Source organism: Herpailurus yagouaroundi, unplaced genomic scaffold, assembly GCF_014898765.1.
Source record: "Herpailurus yagouaroundi ecotype Mexico unplaced genomic scaffold, PumYag 198, whole genome shotgun sequence".
Taxonomy (NCBI): domain Eukaryota; kingdom Metazoa; phylum Chordata; class Mammalia; order Carnivora; family Felidae; genus Herpailurus; species Herpailurus yagouaroundi.
Genome location: NW_024412429.1, coordinates 23,732,758 through 23,750,388, shown reverse-complemented (window position 1 = coordinate 23,750,388; position 17,631 = coordinate 23,732,758). Strand labels below are relative to the sequence as shown.

The window sequence follows — 17,631 nt, the reverse complement described above, 5'->3', positions numbered from 1 at the left end:
TTCTGTGAGATTTCTTTTTATGGTAACCAAACCCACGCAGAGTCATTTTTGGCACCCATTGCCAACAAAGGAGAGATATTCCAAACGCGATTTCACATTCACATTTAAAATTTTCCCAATGTCTTTGAGTGCTGCGAAAGGAGTGAGCTGTTTTGTTGGAGGATAGGACTCTGGGGTTTCCTGTGGATAGTGCCCCAGCCCGTAGGAGTCTTTGAGGCAGTCAAGACAGGCATTGTCTGGCAGCTTAAGCACATTTTTCAGAGGGGGACAGTGTTGAAAAAGATATTATCCTCCGCATGGCTATTCCATGGAAAAGCTGCCATTTCTCTAAAAGTGTGCCCTCTCCTTTGGCTACTCTTCACAGTCCCACTCAAATAAATTTGGCACCCAGTTAAATAATTTCCTCAGACAGGCCTTGAAAGCAAAGGCACAGCAACAGCCTCCCGTATAGACCTCAACAGAGGTCTCTTCAGGATAACAGCTGGGTGGGATTGGCAGGAAGGCAAGCTTGCTCTGTAGATGAATAAAGGCTTACAGTATCCACGGTTGTCAATCTGGGATCTTTTGCTTAGGAAAACACTATCTTACAAAAAAGCTTTACCTCAGGAAATTAATCATTACTTGAGTGGTGGCAAAAGTCAAGAGAGCATTAAATAATAACATCCTAAATAATAACGGTATAACACGACTGGTAACAAACACGGCCTCTCTACTTCTAAAATTTTAATAGTAAAACATTTAGAAAAATTAAAATGGTTATTTGGCCCTTTTTTGAGAATTGGGGGGTATTATGCTTATAAACAAACATATACATCTTCAAATAGTGATTACTGAATTGCATTTTAGAGACCATTTCCATCTATTTGCTTTTAAAATGCCAGAGATCAATTACCAAATATTTTAAGAAATACACAAGTGTCTCAGAGCACAGTGATGGTCCCACAAATCGCTACCACACAGGACTGGATAAGGGAAAGAAGGATCTACAAAAAAGCCATGGCCATTGCCAGAGTCCAGCTGAATACAGACTTATTTCCACAGGATGATTAAAAAAAGGCACCATCCTGAGAGCCAAATTCATTATAAATGCTTCTTTTATTAGTAAAAATCCCCATAACAACCTTAGTTCTCCCTAAAATAAGCAAGTTGTCAATATGAGCAGGGTACTGTATATTATATAAAACCCTGCCAAGCAATCCAGAGAACTTTTGGAGAAAAGTAAAAATATTTTGATGATCACCCTCTAACTTGACATACATTAAAATCCAATTTGATATTTAAGACCTAATGGAAAACTGAACTGGATTTTTTCCACACTGGCTACACTGAGGGCATGATTGCAGATATTTGCATAGTTTGCATATTTAGTCAAGGTTTTTTTTAACTTATTTTGACTGTAGCCCACTACTTTCAATATTTTGTTCTAAAGTTTTTTTGCAATTTTTTTTCACAGTCGTGATTTTATTTTCCCCATTACACAGCCAAAGTAATTAGGGTTCCCTAAGTAGAATTTAATATGAAAATAAACTTTGCAAGAAAGAAATGCTCTTAAATGCAGCTATCTCAATTAAGAGAATTGTAATTAAAACTGGTTTGGAAAACAAGACAAAACCTTCACAACACTTTTCTCTCTAAATGGCGTGTATACACTGTTTCCTCCCAGATTTAATGACAAAGTTGGCTTACATATGGGTACAAAGTAGGCCAAAATTGCCTTTCAAGGTCAATGCAAAAACAATGGAATAAAATAAAAAGTTTTAGTTATTAACCTGTTATCCACATATCAAAAAACTGTATCACAACCATCTATGTCTTCCACGGTGCCGACTCTCCTCACAGGAACTCATGCATAACTTCTGGAAACCTAAAAGATGAACAAGAAGGTTTTTTAAATGATAACACTTGTAGTCAACTTAATAGGCATGCTTATTCTTCATTCACAGAAACTGCTTTCCTTGAGGAAAGAAAATTTGGAAGTGGATCTCTCAAGAAGACATTTTTTTTGCCCCGAAGAAAACAATTTCCTTTCTTTTAACATAGTTTAACTCTTTTGAACAAGTACTTGTATTAAAAGAGAATTGCTGGGGCGCCTGGGTGGCGCAGTCAGTTAAGCGTCCGACTTCAGCCAGGTCACGATCTCGCGGTCCGGGAGTTCGAGCCCCGCGTAGGGCTCTGGGCTGATGCCTCAGAGCCTGGAGCCTGTTTCCGATTCTGTGTCTCCCTCTCTCTCTACCCCTCCCCCGTTCATGCTCTGTCTCTCTCTGTCCCAAAAATAAATAAACGTTGAAAAAAAAAAAAAGAGAATTGCTGGGGTGCCTGGTGGCTCAGTCAGTTGAGCGCATGACTTCGACTCAGGTCATGATCTCACGGTTCGTGAATTCAAGCCCCGCGTCGGACTCTGTGTGGACTGAGCCTGGAGCCTGCTTTGGATTCTGTGTCTCCTTCTCTCTGCTCCTCCCCTGCTCATGCTCTGTCTCTCAAAATAACATTAAAAAAAAATTTAAAGAGGCACCTGGGTGGCTCCGTTGGTTAAGCGTCCGACTTTGGCTCAGGTAATGATCTCATGGCTCCTCATGGCTCCTGAGTTCAAGCCCTACATCAGGCTGTGCTGACAGCTCACAGCCTGGAACCTGCTTCAGTTTCTGCATCTCTCTCTCTCTCTCTCTCTCTCTTCCCCTACCCCACTTGTGCTGTCTGTCTCTCTCTCTCAAAAATGAATAAACATTGAACAAAATTTAAAAAAAAGAATTGTCTATACCAACAAAAGTAGAGGCAATCAGGAAAATAATGGTAGAGTTATAACTTAAAATATTGGAACTAGAAATTATGCCATGACAGTGCCTGACACAGTTCTGCCTTAAAGCTGAGATTCTCAGGAAACTTCTTTTGGTGCATCAGCTGCTAAACTCCACAGGATGAAGTCTCAGATAACCTCATAGCGAATTCTTCTCTATAGTTTATTTCAGCAATGTTATGTTCTGTGCTAAAATTAATTTCTGAAATAGGAAGCCAAAACCAACCAAAGTAAAATCCTGAGACTTAACAAGAAATAAAGAAAGGGACTTTCTCATACTTAGAATTAATATTTACCCAGCTCTGATCCAAAGAAATGCATGGAAAGTCAGTCAAACTACTTGCTCCAAATAGAGTAATCAATGAACCATCTTAAGAGGGTTTATCTCCCAGTACACAAGGCCCACATAAAAATATTGTGACACTATCCTTAGATGGTTATTGTATATTTGTTCATTTTTAAAAATATTGCTTTTTCTTCCAGACAAATTACTGTCTCATAGGAAGGACTGCAGATTCAAGACACGGCAAAATGTGCCTAAACCCAGTCCCACTTCATGGGAGCATTCAAAGTGCTTAAAGGAAGTAGTTTGCTTTAACTTCCCTGTCCCCCTTTCCACATCACTGCTGTAGCACTTTAGGACACCCTGCGCACTTTGAGACATGAATCATTATAAGCAAGCAGGCCCACTTGGTTCCTCAAAAGACACAAAAGGTACAAAAATAGCTTCTGCAACTGAAGCAAGGACGTCGTCAGCAGCCAGATGAATGTGGGTGGTCAGATAAAATTCTGTTACTGCAAAGGACAAATTATTAAGCACATGCTAGATTTATTTTCATTTTTAAACCATGTTCTTCTTGCCTCAAATCAACCATTTGCTGGTAACTTAAAATGACACCTGACAAGCTCTACTACTCTCAAAATTGAAAGCTTCATCAAAGCCAAAGAGCATGATTGATTAAGCACTGAAAAAAAAAAAAATAAAAGACATATATAGTCTATAAGACATACAACAAAAGACATAATCTATAAGACATGTAAATTCTATATATTTTTAACAAATCAAATAGCACCTCTGGGGGGAAAAAGTTAAACAAATCAAATAGCTAATAGTTATTAAACAATAGTTAAACAAATCAAAAAAAAGTTAAATCAAATAGCACCTCTGGGGGAAAAAAAGTAACACTATACTTTGGCATTATGACCTAATGTAAAGAAAAGCATGGCATCCCTCAGGGAAAAAAATTAATAAATCACTGAAGTATTTTGCACCCTGAGCAAAATTCACCCACGACATAAATGGGCCAAGAGTCTACAGATATAGCTATTTATAGGGAACAATAACTTGCAGCATTTGGTGACTACCTATGATTGGCAATCTGAGTCACCGAACTAACAGGTAAGAAGGGAGAAGGAGAAAGTAACCCTCAGAAGGCCAGCACTGACACCCAGCCCTTCCAACGGAGTTTCAACTATAGACAGGCACCCACCCGTTCCCAATCCCAGAAATCATTGTTCTTGCCAACAGCTTTCACAGGCAAAATGGAGCACAAGCATATCTCTCAGACAAGCTGTGATAGGGCAATGACTCTGCTCTTCCAGTGTTAACCTTCCAGAACTATGGCTACTGGAAATAGGAAACCCTTATCTCATGCCATGTGCATACATATGGAATTTTAGATTACCGAAGATCCCTCTTTTCATTCAATAAGAAGATTCAAAATTTCTCTTTGTCTCATGACTTAAAATCCATGACCCCTTAAATGTTTGGTTTTCCCTGGGAGAACCAAAAATCAATGGCAATGATATTGCGATTATATTTTACCTTACAGAAACTTCCAGTTAATTAGTGTGATTCTAAAGCAAAGAGCTGGATGATATTAACGTGAAAGATACGAAACTAACTTCGATGATTTTACACAAATAATGTTGTTGCAAATTAGACGCAGTAATGGGGGCGCCTGGGTGGCTCAGAAGGTTAACTGTCCAACTTTGGCTCAGGTCATGATCTCGCGGTTTGTGACTTTGAGCCCCGTGTCAGGCTCTGTGCTGACAGCTCGGAGCCGGGAGCCTTCTCAGATTCTGTGTCTTTCTCTCTCTCTGCCCCTCCCCCACTTGTGCTCTGTCTCTCTCTATCAAAAATAAATTTTTAAAAATGTAAAAAATAAAATAAAATAAAATTTAGATGCAGTGATGGCCTCCACAAGGGAGGCAGTTACTACTATTAAAATAAAGACACGACGATAACCATCTCAGGAAATTATTTTTCCATTATTTTTCCATTAATTTTCAGTGAGTTTTTGTGCCTCAGTGTACTTATCAAAATATAAGAAAAATCTTTCCTCAAATAGCTCTTGAGAATGTGGTATGACACCTTATGTTTCTGTTCCCGAGAAATCAAGAGTTCACACAGTATACTCTTAAACAATGGAATAAATGAAGAGAGATTTTCATTTCTTTAACTTTACTTTTAGGTTATTCGACTCACCAGAAATCATCAAGCAGTGAAACCTTAATATTTAATAAAGTTAACAATTTTATTTCAGGAAATAGTGTTAACAGATCTTGTTAAATTTCCTCAAGTCATTTAAAATATATTCATAAATATGGGGTGAAAATTATCTTTCACTTTACTAACAAAGTACAGACTGATTTTTCTGACACCTGCTGGCTTATAGGAGAGTTCCTTAAAAATATTTTCCAATTCCCCTATCTCTAAGTTGTAACAGACACTTGGAAAATGTGAACATTATCATTTCTATCCCAGTGGTTTCTCAACCTTTCTACTCTTAAAAAAACACCTTAGCATTAGATATTTATTCTTAGATCCCTACAAGCTATTGTCACTAAGCTAAGCAAGGAATACATTGAGCTATGATAATGGACGATAGACAGAAAGATGATAGATAGATGACTAATAGACAGATAATGTTTTAAAATGTCCATTGTTAGATTCTTTATTATTTCAATTTTCTGTTCTTCCAAATTATTCTAAGACAATTTATGGCTTAAAGGTTTAATATGACTTGTAGATGAATCTTGCAAAAGATTTCATTGGCAAACTTCTTGTGCAAACATAAGTACCTTCCTTGATTTTTTTCCTGAGGTTAAACAAATGCACAGGAGATCATAATTTTAGTAGAAGAGCTGATAAAAGAAACCAGTTTCAGTTTCGGTGAGAGTTGTCACAATTAAAAATGATTATTATTCACATCAACTCTATGAAAAATGGCAAATAGGACTGGAAACAAGATATGATCCTTGTATTATTTCTCATTTAAAAGTAGTGTTTAAATATGACGTGTAAAAGAATGAACACTGCTCTTCACATACTAGAGAAGAGATACTCATATTTAATAGTAGTAAAGGAAATTCCAAAGTGGTGGGTAAAGATGGGAGAAGGGTACTTAAAGAGAAACGCATGTTCAAGATAACACTTTAATTCCTCCCCAGGTTTTTGAAGAGCGGCATCTTTTCCCCACTACAAAAAAATAAGTCTCTGAATGGACGCCTGGTTCCACTTTGGAGTGCCTGGAGTGGCAAGGTAAGAGGTGTGTCTGGAAGGTGGCAGGGAAGGCAGACACAGATGTGTATTTGTGACGATACCACAAACACACACACACACACACACACACACACACACACACACACTTTGATCGGTATGATGACTATAAGCTTAGGTCTTTGGAAAGAGTCTGGATATGAAGGTGATGCTTAGAGCTAGGTTTGGAATGTAAACAGGAAGAAAAAGGGTTTAAAGAGATTCAAACAGGAACGGGAAAAGGTAGTCCTGTTTGGAACATGGGGCAATTCATTACTGGGGCGAGGCAGAGGCTCTGAGAAGTCAAAAAGGTGTGTGTGGGAAAGGAGAGTTTCCACAAGAGGAAGTTAGGGCAAACTGAGTCAAATTCGCCGATTTTGTCCTTTCATTTAGCGTTCTGGTTCTAGAAAATGCTTGTAAAAATGAACCCAGAGCTACCTGTGGTCTATTGCTGCTTCTCAGCAGGTAGTTGGCGCTGGAGCAGCGACAAGATACAAGATAAAACACTGTGCAAATTAAAAGGACTAAAAACAACCAAAAAAGTAGGTACACGTGAATAAGTGATTGTAACTTAAGTCTTCTTAACTAGGTGTTTTGACCATTTCCTGACACTTTGGGGCATTTATTGATGCTTACTATGTGCCAGAAAATGGGGTAAGTTTACAGAAGACATAAAGAAAAATGGAAGCTCTCTATTTAAGACTTCAGAGCCTAGCAGGAAGACATTTGTGAACAAATAAGTTCAACAAAATGTTTGGGTGCTTTGTCATAAATATAAACACAGTATAGTGAGACCGTAGAAGAGGGGATTGTCAATCCTATCAAGAGAATTAGGAAAGGTTTAGAGAGGATATGACACTGAGTAAATCTTTAAAGAAAACTATGCATGATAATATACAAAAGCACACAGTTCTCAATGTTAGGTTGGGAGATAAAAACACTTGTCTGAAGAGATAAAAATATAAGCCTCTAGCATTTCAGTTTCTCTCTGGTTGCATATACTTGTAGTGTGGTGAAATGTTAGCTCATGGGGTTGCTTAGGAGTAAGGTGTCCTAGTTAATACAACCTTATGGTTAGGTAAAGACCACAGAGAAAATAATTTTTGTTTTAACATCTGCTAGTGATTATTTTCCAAAGTACATTAGCCTTCTCCACGAGTTAATTACAGTCTCCTGAACATAATTTAATCTTTCTTTGATGATTCAGTATTGAATAGTGCTCTCTAGTCCGTACTCTGCATCTGGGCTGTGATCATCTGGTATTGGCCATGCAAAATTCTCCCCACATGTGTTCCTAAGCACATGTCACATTTTCCAAGATCACAGTTGCAACAGAGATTTGTTTTCTTGACGACATATTTGACATCAAATAAGATGTATCTAACTAACTTGTTTTAGGAGCAAATCTATAACTCTCCACTTCTATGACCATTAAGTTTTGAGTCCATTCTAAATCATACAGGGAGTGTTAAGTACTGTGAAACGTTTTAGAAATCATCTAGTCCATCAGCCAACTAACAGAAGAAAGAGGTGAAAACTAGAGAACTCAAAAGACCTGCTTAATACAGGTCATAATGATGGCTTTGGGCTATTGTTTAAGTCTTCAAACTTTCAAGTCAATTATTTCCCACTCTCCATACTACTTCCTCTTATTGAATGTTTACTAATCTTGCCTTATTGCAGAAACTGATTGAAAGGAATGAAAATGGAAGAATAAATAATATTGAACTTAGAATGAGTGAAGACATTTATCATCCCTAATTTCAAACTAATCAGCCAAGGAAACATAAATAACAGTAGCTAAAAACCAATGTTCCCATTGAATTATTAATTTTTACAGAAAATAAATTCAATGAAAAAATTTAACTTTTCCAAAATGAGTAAATGGTTGGCAAATTAGTTGTCAAAAGAATCAATTTCTGGGGCGCCTGGGTGGCTCAGTTGGTTAAGTGGCCGACTTCGGCTCAGGTCATGATCTCGCGGTCCGTGAGTTTGAGCCCCGCGTCGGGCTCTGTGCTGACAGCTCAGAGCCTGGAGCCTGTTTCAGATTCTGTGTCTCCCTCTCTCTGACCCTCCCCCATTCATGCTCTGTCTCTCTCTGTCTCAAAAATAAATAAACATTAAAAAAAATTAAAAAAAATCAATTTCTACAAGTAGTCCATCATTTAGTATTTAAAAAAATATATATTTTGAAGTCTCAACTATTTTCCAGCATAAGCTGTTTTCCATTATCAAGCTTCTGATGTTCTTATAATAAAAAAAACTTTTTAAAGTAAATATTTTAAGTCAAATTATGAGATCATCTTCTCTCAAGCAAGGTTAGCTCTCTCACTGACAGCCAATGGAGGTAAGTCCTTTGGTTCATCATACCAAAACTTCACCAAGGAGGTCCATGGTGATATGACAACCCTATGTGCACAATTATTACTTCTCTGGCAGAATGGTGTATGCTGTCTTGTTTTTAAAAAAGGGCAGGGCCAATTAGATGTTTTGTTTAATTAAAAATATTCTTTTTGGTGCAACTTTAAATGGGACTCCTTTCTTAATTTCTCTTTCTGCCTCTTCATTATTAGTGTATAGAAATGCAATGAATTTCTTTTCTTTTTAGAAATGCAATGGATTTCTCTATATTGATTTTGTATCCTGTGACCTTACTGAATTCATTTATCAATCCTCATAGTTTCTTTGTAGAGTCTTTAGGGTTTTCTATATGCAGTATCATGTCATCTGAAAATTGTGAATTTTACTTCTTTCTTTCCAATTTGGATACCTTTTATTTCTTACCTGGTTTCTTGCACCAAAAAAAAAAAAAATCTTAGGAATAAATTTAACCAAAGAGGTGAAAGACCTCTACTCTGAAAACTACAAAATACGGATGAAAGAAATTGAAGACAACACAACAAATGGAACGATATTCCATGCTCATGAACAGGAAGAACAAATATTGTTAAAACATCCACACTACCCAAGTCACTTACAGATTTGATGCAATACTTATCAAAATACTAACAGCATTTTTCACAGAACAACAATAAACAATCCTAAAATTTGTATAGTACCCCAAAAGTCCCCAAATACCCAAGGCAATCTTAAAAAAGAAGAACAAAACTGGAGCTATCACAATACCACATTTCAAGATATATTACAAAACTGTAGTAATCAAAACAGTATGGTACTGACACAAAAATAACACATAGATCAAGGAACAGAACACAGAGCTCAAAAATAAACCCATGATTATATGGTCAATTAATCTTCGACAAAGGAGGCAAGAATATGCAATGAGCAAAAGACAGTTTCTTCAACAAATGGTGTTGGGAAAGTGGAACAGCTACATGCAAAAGGAAGTGGACCACATTCTCACACCACACACAAAAATAAACTCAAAATGGATTAAAGACCTAAATGCGAGACGTGAAACTATAAAAATCCTAGAAGAGAGCACAGGCAGTAATTTCTCTGACATCAGCCATAGCAACATTTTCCTAGAAATGTCTCCCAAGGCAAGGGAAACAAAAGCAAAAATAAACTATCGGGACTACATCAAAATAAAAAGCATCTGTATAGCAAAGGAAACTATGAATAAACTAAAAGACAACCTATGGAATGGGAAAAGGTATTTGCAAATGATATACCCGATAAAAAGTTAGTATCCAAAATATACAAAGAACTAATACAACTCAAAACAAAACAAAACAAAACAAAACAAAAACCACAAATAATCCAATTAAATAATAGGCAGAAGACATGAACAGATATTTCTCCAAGGAAGACATCCAGATGGCCAACAGACACCAGGAAAGATGCTCAACATCACTAATCATCAGGGAAATACAAATCAAAAAGACAATGAGACATCACCTCACATCTGTCAAAATGGCTAAAATCAAAACCACAGGAAACAACAAGTGTTGATGAAGATGTGGGGGAAAAGGAACCTTCATGCATTGCTGGTGAAAATGCAAACTGGTGCAGCCTCTGTGGAAAACAGTATGGAAGTTTGTCAAAAAATTAAAAATAGAACTACCATATGATCCAGTGACTCCACAACTAGATATTTACCTAAAGAATATGAAAACACTAATTCGAAAAGATATATGCACCCCTATGTTTAGAACAGCATTATTTACAATAGCCATGCTATGGATGCAACCCACATGTCCATCAATAGATGAATAGATAAAGAAAAGAAGATGTGATATATATACAAAATGGACTACTACTCAGCCATAAAAAAGAATGAAACCTTTCCCATTGCAACCACATGAATGGATCTAGAAGGTATAATGCTACATTAAATAAGTCTGAAAAGGACATAGACCATATAATTTCATTCATATGTGGAATCTAAGAAACCAAACAAATAATCAAAGAAAAAAAGAGACAAACCAAAAAATAGACTCTTAACTATAGAGAACAAACTGATGGTTACCAGAGGGGTGGTGGGTGGGGGGATGGGTGAAATACATGAAGGCAATTAAGAATACACTTATCACAATGAGTACAGAGTAATGTATAGAACTATTGAGTCATTATATTGTATGCATGAAACTAATATAATTTCTATGTTAATTATAATTGAATTCAAAGAATTTTTTTATTTTCTCAGTTGTGATACATTTTTATTTTTATATTCCAATTCTTATGTTTCTTCCCCTTCCTTTCAGTTCCCTCTATTCAGTTCCCTCTATCCTCAATGTTATTATGGTAGGTTCTTGCTAAGCTATTTTAAATATTTACTCTAACTAAATATTTGGAGAATTAAACCAAAGGAGGACTATTTGGCTACTTTACTCTAATAAGAAATATAACAACGAAGTCAAAATTCCAATGTACTATTTCCTGAAGTTTTATCTTTTACAAAGTGCTTATGTTTATTCTTTGGTTGCTACAGGTGTACATAAATAAGGTAATGATTCCTTCTCAAATTTTCCTTTTACTCCTGGATGTGCCAAGATTAGCATAAAGGCCAACGTTAATTTTGGATTATGTAAATAAAAAGAATGGAGAAAATAAATCACAAAATACTTCTTTCATAAGTATGCATAAAACAGGCTAACCTTCCCTGGAGGAAAATCCATCTCTCACAGTAGAACCCCCTACCCCATGTCAATGGAGATAATACCAAAAGTAATGAATGCACAACTAAAAGCTTGAATTGCATTCCATATCTCATGCTACAACTGATTCTCAGGTGTGTGGAGAAAAAACGTCCTCAGTCTCCCTACATGTGGTCTGCATACAATAGACCTCCCCAAAAAAGAAATTAAGGCAAGGCCTAGTACATAGCGTATAACCTAAATAGATGGGAGCTATCTGCCTCTAATAACTGAGCAGCTGAAATAATCAATTCTATCTCCTCTCTAGAAAATTTTTACAGAGTGAGGAAACTGATCCATGTGTCAATGTAGAGGTGTACAACCTCGGTAAATCCAGAGCACATCTTGACTTAGTACTGTCCCTGGATCAGTGAGGAACATAGACTTCGGAAGTGGACATAATGTTAGCACACAGTAAATATCCTGTATCTCAGTTATTGTCAGAGTTTAAGAAAACATCTGATCAAAAAGGACTTGAACAACCAAGTAAGACTCAACAGAGGTAAGTAGTTCAAATAGAAGCCATGTTTTACCCAAAGGAAGTAACCAGAAAACCTTAAAAATGACCTTTGTTATGTAGTTATTCAGGCACTCCCCTGGCACTTTGATAAACTCTGAATGGCATTCATATTTTCAGCCTCATCTCGGAATATATCATTGCCCACGAAGTTTAAGGTTATAAAAATACTCAAGTTTCAAGCAGGTGTTTCTAATAGCCTACTGGGCAAATTCTGTCAGACAATTCCAGAATTCCATCTACAGGCCCTTTCACTCAATCAAATGACATGTTTTTGAAAGCTTTTATATATTAATGAAATGAAATACAGTATCTTCAGAATGTAAATTTCATATTTATTTGGATTTGAATCCAGACATTACTGTTTTATTTACAACACACATGTATTATTATATAAAATATGTATTTTATAATATATGAAATTTAAATCCATTTGAATGAAATTTACCAAAAAAAAAAAAAATTGAATTAAGAATAATGTCCAAGTGTGGAATTCAAAGATAAGTAAGACAAGACTCCTGCCTTCAAAGAGCTTACTGTCAAGTAGGTGAGAAAACCATATAAACAAGCTATAAAAACAACAGAGGCATAAAACGATATTATGGGAGCACAGAAAAAAAAAGATTGCTTGGGAAAGCTGCATTTAAGAAACATGATCTTAGGCCCTGAAACGCTAGGATTTGGCAAGTAGAGATTAAGAGAAAAGGCATTTAATGTGAACATACCATGCAAGAGAGAAAAGCAAGGGATGTTGAAGAAACAGTGACTGGAATATTCACCGTATGGAGGCAATGGGAGTTAGGGCTGAGAAGGAAAGGTGGTAGCAGATGATAAAAGAACTTTATTTGGTAGATAATGAGAGCCAACAGAGGTTGTGAGCAGATTGCCACAATCACAGAGACACTTTAGAAAGTTCACACTATAAGCTCATCTTTTTCCATCTCTTTTTAAGCAAACTTCTGCAAATGTGTAGCCTGAAAAGAATCAAGATTGAGAAGAAGTTTGTTTTAAGACAAGGGAGACGAGAAACTAAGGGGGTAAAATACAGGTAATAATTAGTGGAATAAACTCTTGGAAAAGTGGAAAAGAAAAGGACACTCAAAAGCACAGATTAAGGGATCAGTTTCAGAAGAATGAAAGGAAACTTTTCTGTTTTAGACTGGAAGGAAGGAAGGAAGGAAGAAATAATGAAGAAGATAACTTTTTATATTGAGAGAAAAGAAATGGAGAAATTCCCTTAAGATGTTTTTAACCTGCTCAAAAAAGCAGAAGACTGGTCATCTGATGAGGGTTAGGAGAGGGAGCCAGAGTTGGTAAGGGCTTGATGAGTTTAAACATCCATTTGTCTTGAGTTTTTAAGGCATTTAACAGTCTTAGGAAGAACGCTATTTCTTATTAGGCTGTTCAAAAAGAGTATTTTGCAACAGAATACATGCAAAATTTATCTAAGTTGATAATATATCCAAATAATATATTATTATTGTATACCAAAAAGTACAACAAAATGTTACATTTATTGTTTATTATTCAATAAAACTCTGAGGATGATAAACTATAAGCCACTCTTTATGAACAGTAGATTTAAGACAATTTTTAAAAAATTTATATACTGTTTTCTTTTTTATTGTTTCTTTGAAAGCACAGCTGCAGATCCCTTTTATATAGTAAACATGAAAACTGACCTATATTGATTTTAGGACTCTCATTGAGTTTTAGAAGGTCAAACTATCAGTTAATATTTGGAATATGAATTCCTTATCTTATTGAAATAACATACATATATTCAACTACATTGGAAATATATTGAAAGTTTAACAGCCATTTGTCCCATGGGGCATTGGACAGTGGATGATGTGGATGACAGAGTAGGAAGTCATTAGATACTTGTCAGTTGTGTGAATGGATGAAAAGGATTATGTGAATAAATACAAACAAATGAATGCATGAACTAATAATTGAATGTGAGCATACCGTGTGTGTGTGTGTGTGTGTGTGTGTGTCCAGCACAAGGTTTGCTTCATGACTGAAAAAGAGCATCATAAACTCTCAGATAAAGAGCATGGAAGGGATCTTGGCAGGTCCACCACCATATCCAACAATGGAGGACACAGAAACCCATCAAAACTGACAGACTAACCTGAGTGGAATTCAAGAAAATTGAGCATCCCAAAACCTCAAAAAGGATTAGTTTTATAATTTCTGGCTCTTTTTCAGTTACCAAACACAAAGGAAAAAAAAAAATGCTGTGCAAGTATGATGTTATGTTAGAAATTTAGGTAGAAAAAAAGTTAACAGAAATGTGTGTTTTTTACCAAATAGGAAGTATAAACATCTCACTGCTTTACCTTTTCTTAAGGATCTCTTCTCAATATAGTAATTAAATTAAGTGATTAAGAGGTAGGCTTAAAAGTCTTTACCTCTCTCTAGTTTTTTCAGTCTCATTTTCCTACCTCCTTATTGAATGGAGTGGTCATTTTAATCACCAAAACCGGGAGATTTGATGCTGATTCTATGTATACATATGCCAAATATGTAAATGTGAAAATCACAGGGAAAGGAAAGATAACTCCTGGGTTAGAACTCGAAGCCCTGAGGCAACACATTAGCAACAAAACTTGTACCTTTTTTGCCCTGAGTGATGGTCAAGACGAAGAAGGCAATAATGACATCAATGGTCCTCAAGCTATAAAAAGTCACCCCTGGGGTTGTTCATGAATATTCCTAAGTCTTGAAGAAGCTGATCTAAGTGCTAACTACAAGGGATTCAAATAAATCTTGAACCAAGCATTTACTAGCTCTGTGACCACAAAAATCTTAGTATAAACGTAAGTAATAATATTAAATGTCACCTACCAACCTCATTCAGTTGTGAGAATTCAATGAAACATAATGAATTCAATGAACCCAAAGCACTTAGTAGACTGACACATGGCATTGTTCAAGTATTATTATTGTTATTTTTACAAACTTTATATATTTTTTAACATTTATTTATTTTTGAGAGAGAGAGAGACAGAGCACAAGTGGGGGAGGAGCAGAGAGAGAGAGAGAAGTCAGACACGCTGCTGTGTGCAGCGCCCCTGTTGTTATTTTTATGGGTTACAATTGTTCTCAGAGACTTAGCCTGTGCCTTGGTCATTCCAATTCCAAATGCAACCAGGGTGCAGAGCCAACCTAGAATGCCAAGTGACTGCACTGGATGACACTGGCTCACTGAAGCCTGCTCTGGTAGTAACCTAAGCCCTTGAGCCTAGACTGAGACCATCATGCAGGCCTCAGGCATAGCAGTGAGGATTTTATCTCCCCCAGCTTCATATGCTGATGCACTAGCCCACCATTGGGCTATATTTAGAGATGGGGTTCTAAGGAAGTAATTAAGAGTGTAAGGGTGGGGCCCCGATTCCATAGGAATCGTGTCCTCATAAGAAGAGATATCAGAGAGCATTCTCTCACTTTCTCTGCATGCACACCAGAAAAGGGTCCTGTGAATACAGTGAGACGATGGCCAACTATAAGACGAGAGAATAGGCCTCAGAATATGACCAACTCTGCCAGCACCTTGATCTTGGACGTCTAGCCTCTGGAAGAGTGAGAATTAAATTTTTGTTGTGTAAGCCACTCAGTCTAAGGTATTTTGTTATGGGAGCCTGAGCAGATGAGTGCAATAATTTAACACAGTTTTACAAAAATACACGAAGTTTTTGAGATGAGGGAGAAAAGATGCAATGAAAAGAATACTGGATTTTGAGTCAGGAAATCATACTCCTGTGCCATTTCTAATACTGGGTAGCTGTGAAATCTTGGACAATTTATTTAGCCTTTTTGATTCTTCTTTCTTCACTCAGAAACCAAAACAAAACTTCTTCCCAATCATGGTTGTTGTAACCAGGATGTCTGTCATAGTAGGTACTCAATAAATTGATTTTTAAAAGGTAATGCGATCAAGGGGGAATTCTATGAGGAAGAGAACATAATAGTTAAAGATACTATATCTCATAATTCTATATTACTACCTAAAGCATAATAGTCTAATAGTCATGCTATGTTTCATTTTATCAACATTTAGAAAATATTATTAGTGGCCTAAATATTCACTTTTTGTGGTATCATTAGTGATTGAGGTGATTTTTCAATGTTTTAATCAATAACTTATCAAAGAAAATTGATGATAATTCTATGCCACATTTTTTCCCCAATTCAGTGGTTACTCAAATAAGCACCACTTGCCACTGTGGACAAAGCAAAGTGTCTCTTCTAGCTTATTTAGCAATTAAACATTTAAGTGTGATTTGTAATCTTTAATTGTCTACTTAAAGTGAAGATATATGGGAGAATTTTATCTGTTGTCAGTATCAAGAAGAATTTTATTTTTATTGAAAATTGACTTTATAGACACTACATTTTAAGCCTATTTAGTGTTCTTTTTTAGAATACCTGCTAGAAAGCTAAGAATAAATTTGGGGCCTTCCTCTAGAAAGAACATAGGCCTTCCTGGCGCATATTTTGACAATAACATCATTTCTAGCTTCAAGTATTATTCCTACCTTTCTTTCCTATTGTCTTGTACTCACAGTTACTAATATGTAAACACACACACATATGCACACCTCAGTAATGGGAATGATTACAAAAGACATAATAAATGTAGCCGGGAACCATTTCCAAAATTAAATCTATTTGTATATTTCAATAGTGTTTGGGCAGCACAACTGTGAAAACTAATTGGTTCCAGGAACATAAAAAGTAATGTGGAAACTCCCCAAATATTTGTCTTTTCCTTCAGCTTTCACCTGTATGGATTCCAAGAAAAGAAAGGATTTCATAAATACACCAGCAAAGGTACATGTAACACAACTCAAGAGAAGCATTAATTATTTTTCCTTCTCTAAGGAATTGCATATGAATAATACGGTAATAATATGCTCAAATTATATTATCTTTGAGACATGGTCAAATTTCCAGCTACTGTCAAGGCTCAGCAGTGAACACAGTAACTGCATCTGACATATTCTTGGACACAGATGACTGACACTGGCAGATCTTACACACGGATCCTGTGCGGCACATTGAAGGGATTGGATGGATATTTTCTATTTGTTGAACATCCATGGGGTATAAAATCAGATTTGGACATGTGTACTTGAACAAGTTTAGAATCCATTTGATCAGAAAGCATTTCAAGTCTGAAATCAATCTCTACTTGTAAGCATTAACTATCCTAAACGTTACAAAAACTTTAAACAATGAATAGGAGTCTAAACACCATTTTCAATGCCATTTTGATTAACCAATTACATATGATTTTAGCTTGATCTTTGTTTTCAAATAGATCCAAATGCTAGAAAATGTGTGGGATCCACAATTCTGGGTTTGAGTCAACACTGACCAATATCCAATATGCACATATTGACTTACTTTCTATATTCTTCACACCACGTAAATAATTTAAAGAACACAATTTAGGGGTGCCTGGGAGGTGGTTAAGCATCCGACTTTGTCTCAGGTCATGATCTTGTGGTTCATGAGTTTGAGTTCCACGTCGGGCTCTGTGCTGACAGCTCAGAGCCTGGAGCTTGCTTCAGATTCTGTGTCTCCCTCTCTCTCTGTTCCTCCCCCGCTCACACTCTGTCTCTCTCTCAAAAATAAATAAAGATAAAAAAAATTTAAAGAACACAATTTT

At 36.2% G+C, this 17,631-nt stretch overlaps 1 protein-coding gene across 1 annotated transcript in view; it reads right to left on the bottom strand.

The window, feature by feature from the left end:
* The window catches only part of HIVEP2 (HIVEP zinc finger 2), a 91,338-nt gene that overhangs the window by 30,665 nt on the left and 43,042 nt on the right, over positions 1–17,631 (bottom strand). Inside the window, exon 2 of the mRNA XM_040449013.1 lies at positions 1,770–1,864. The gene's annotated coding sequence lies outside the window, so the exon portion shown is untranslated. The remainder of the gene's footprint in view (positions 1–1,769; positions 1,865–17,631) is intronic.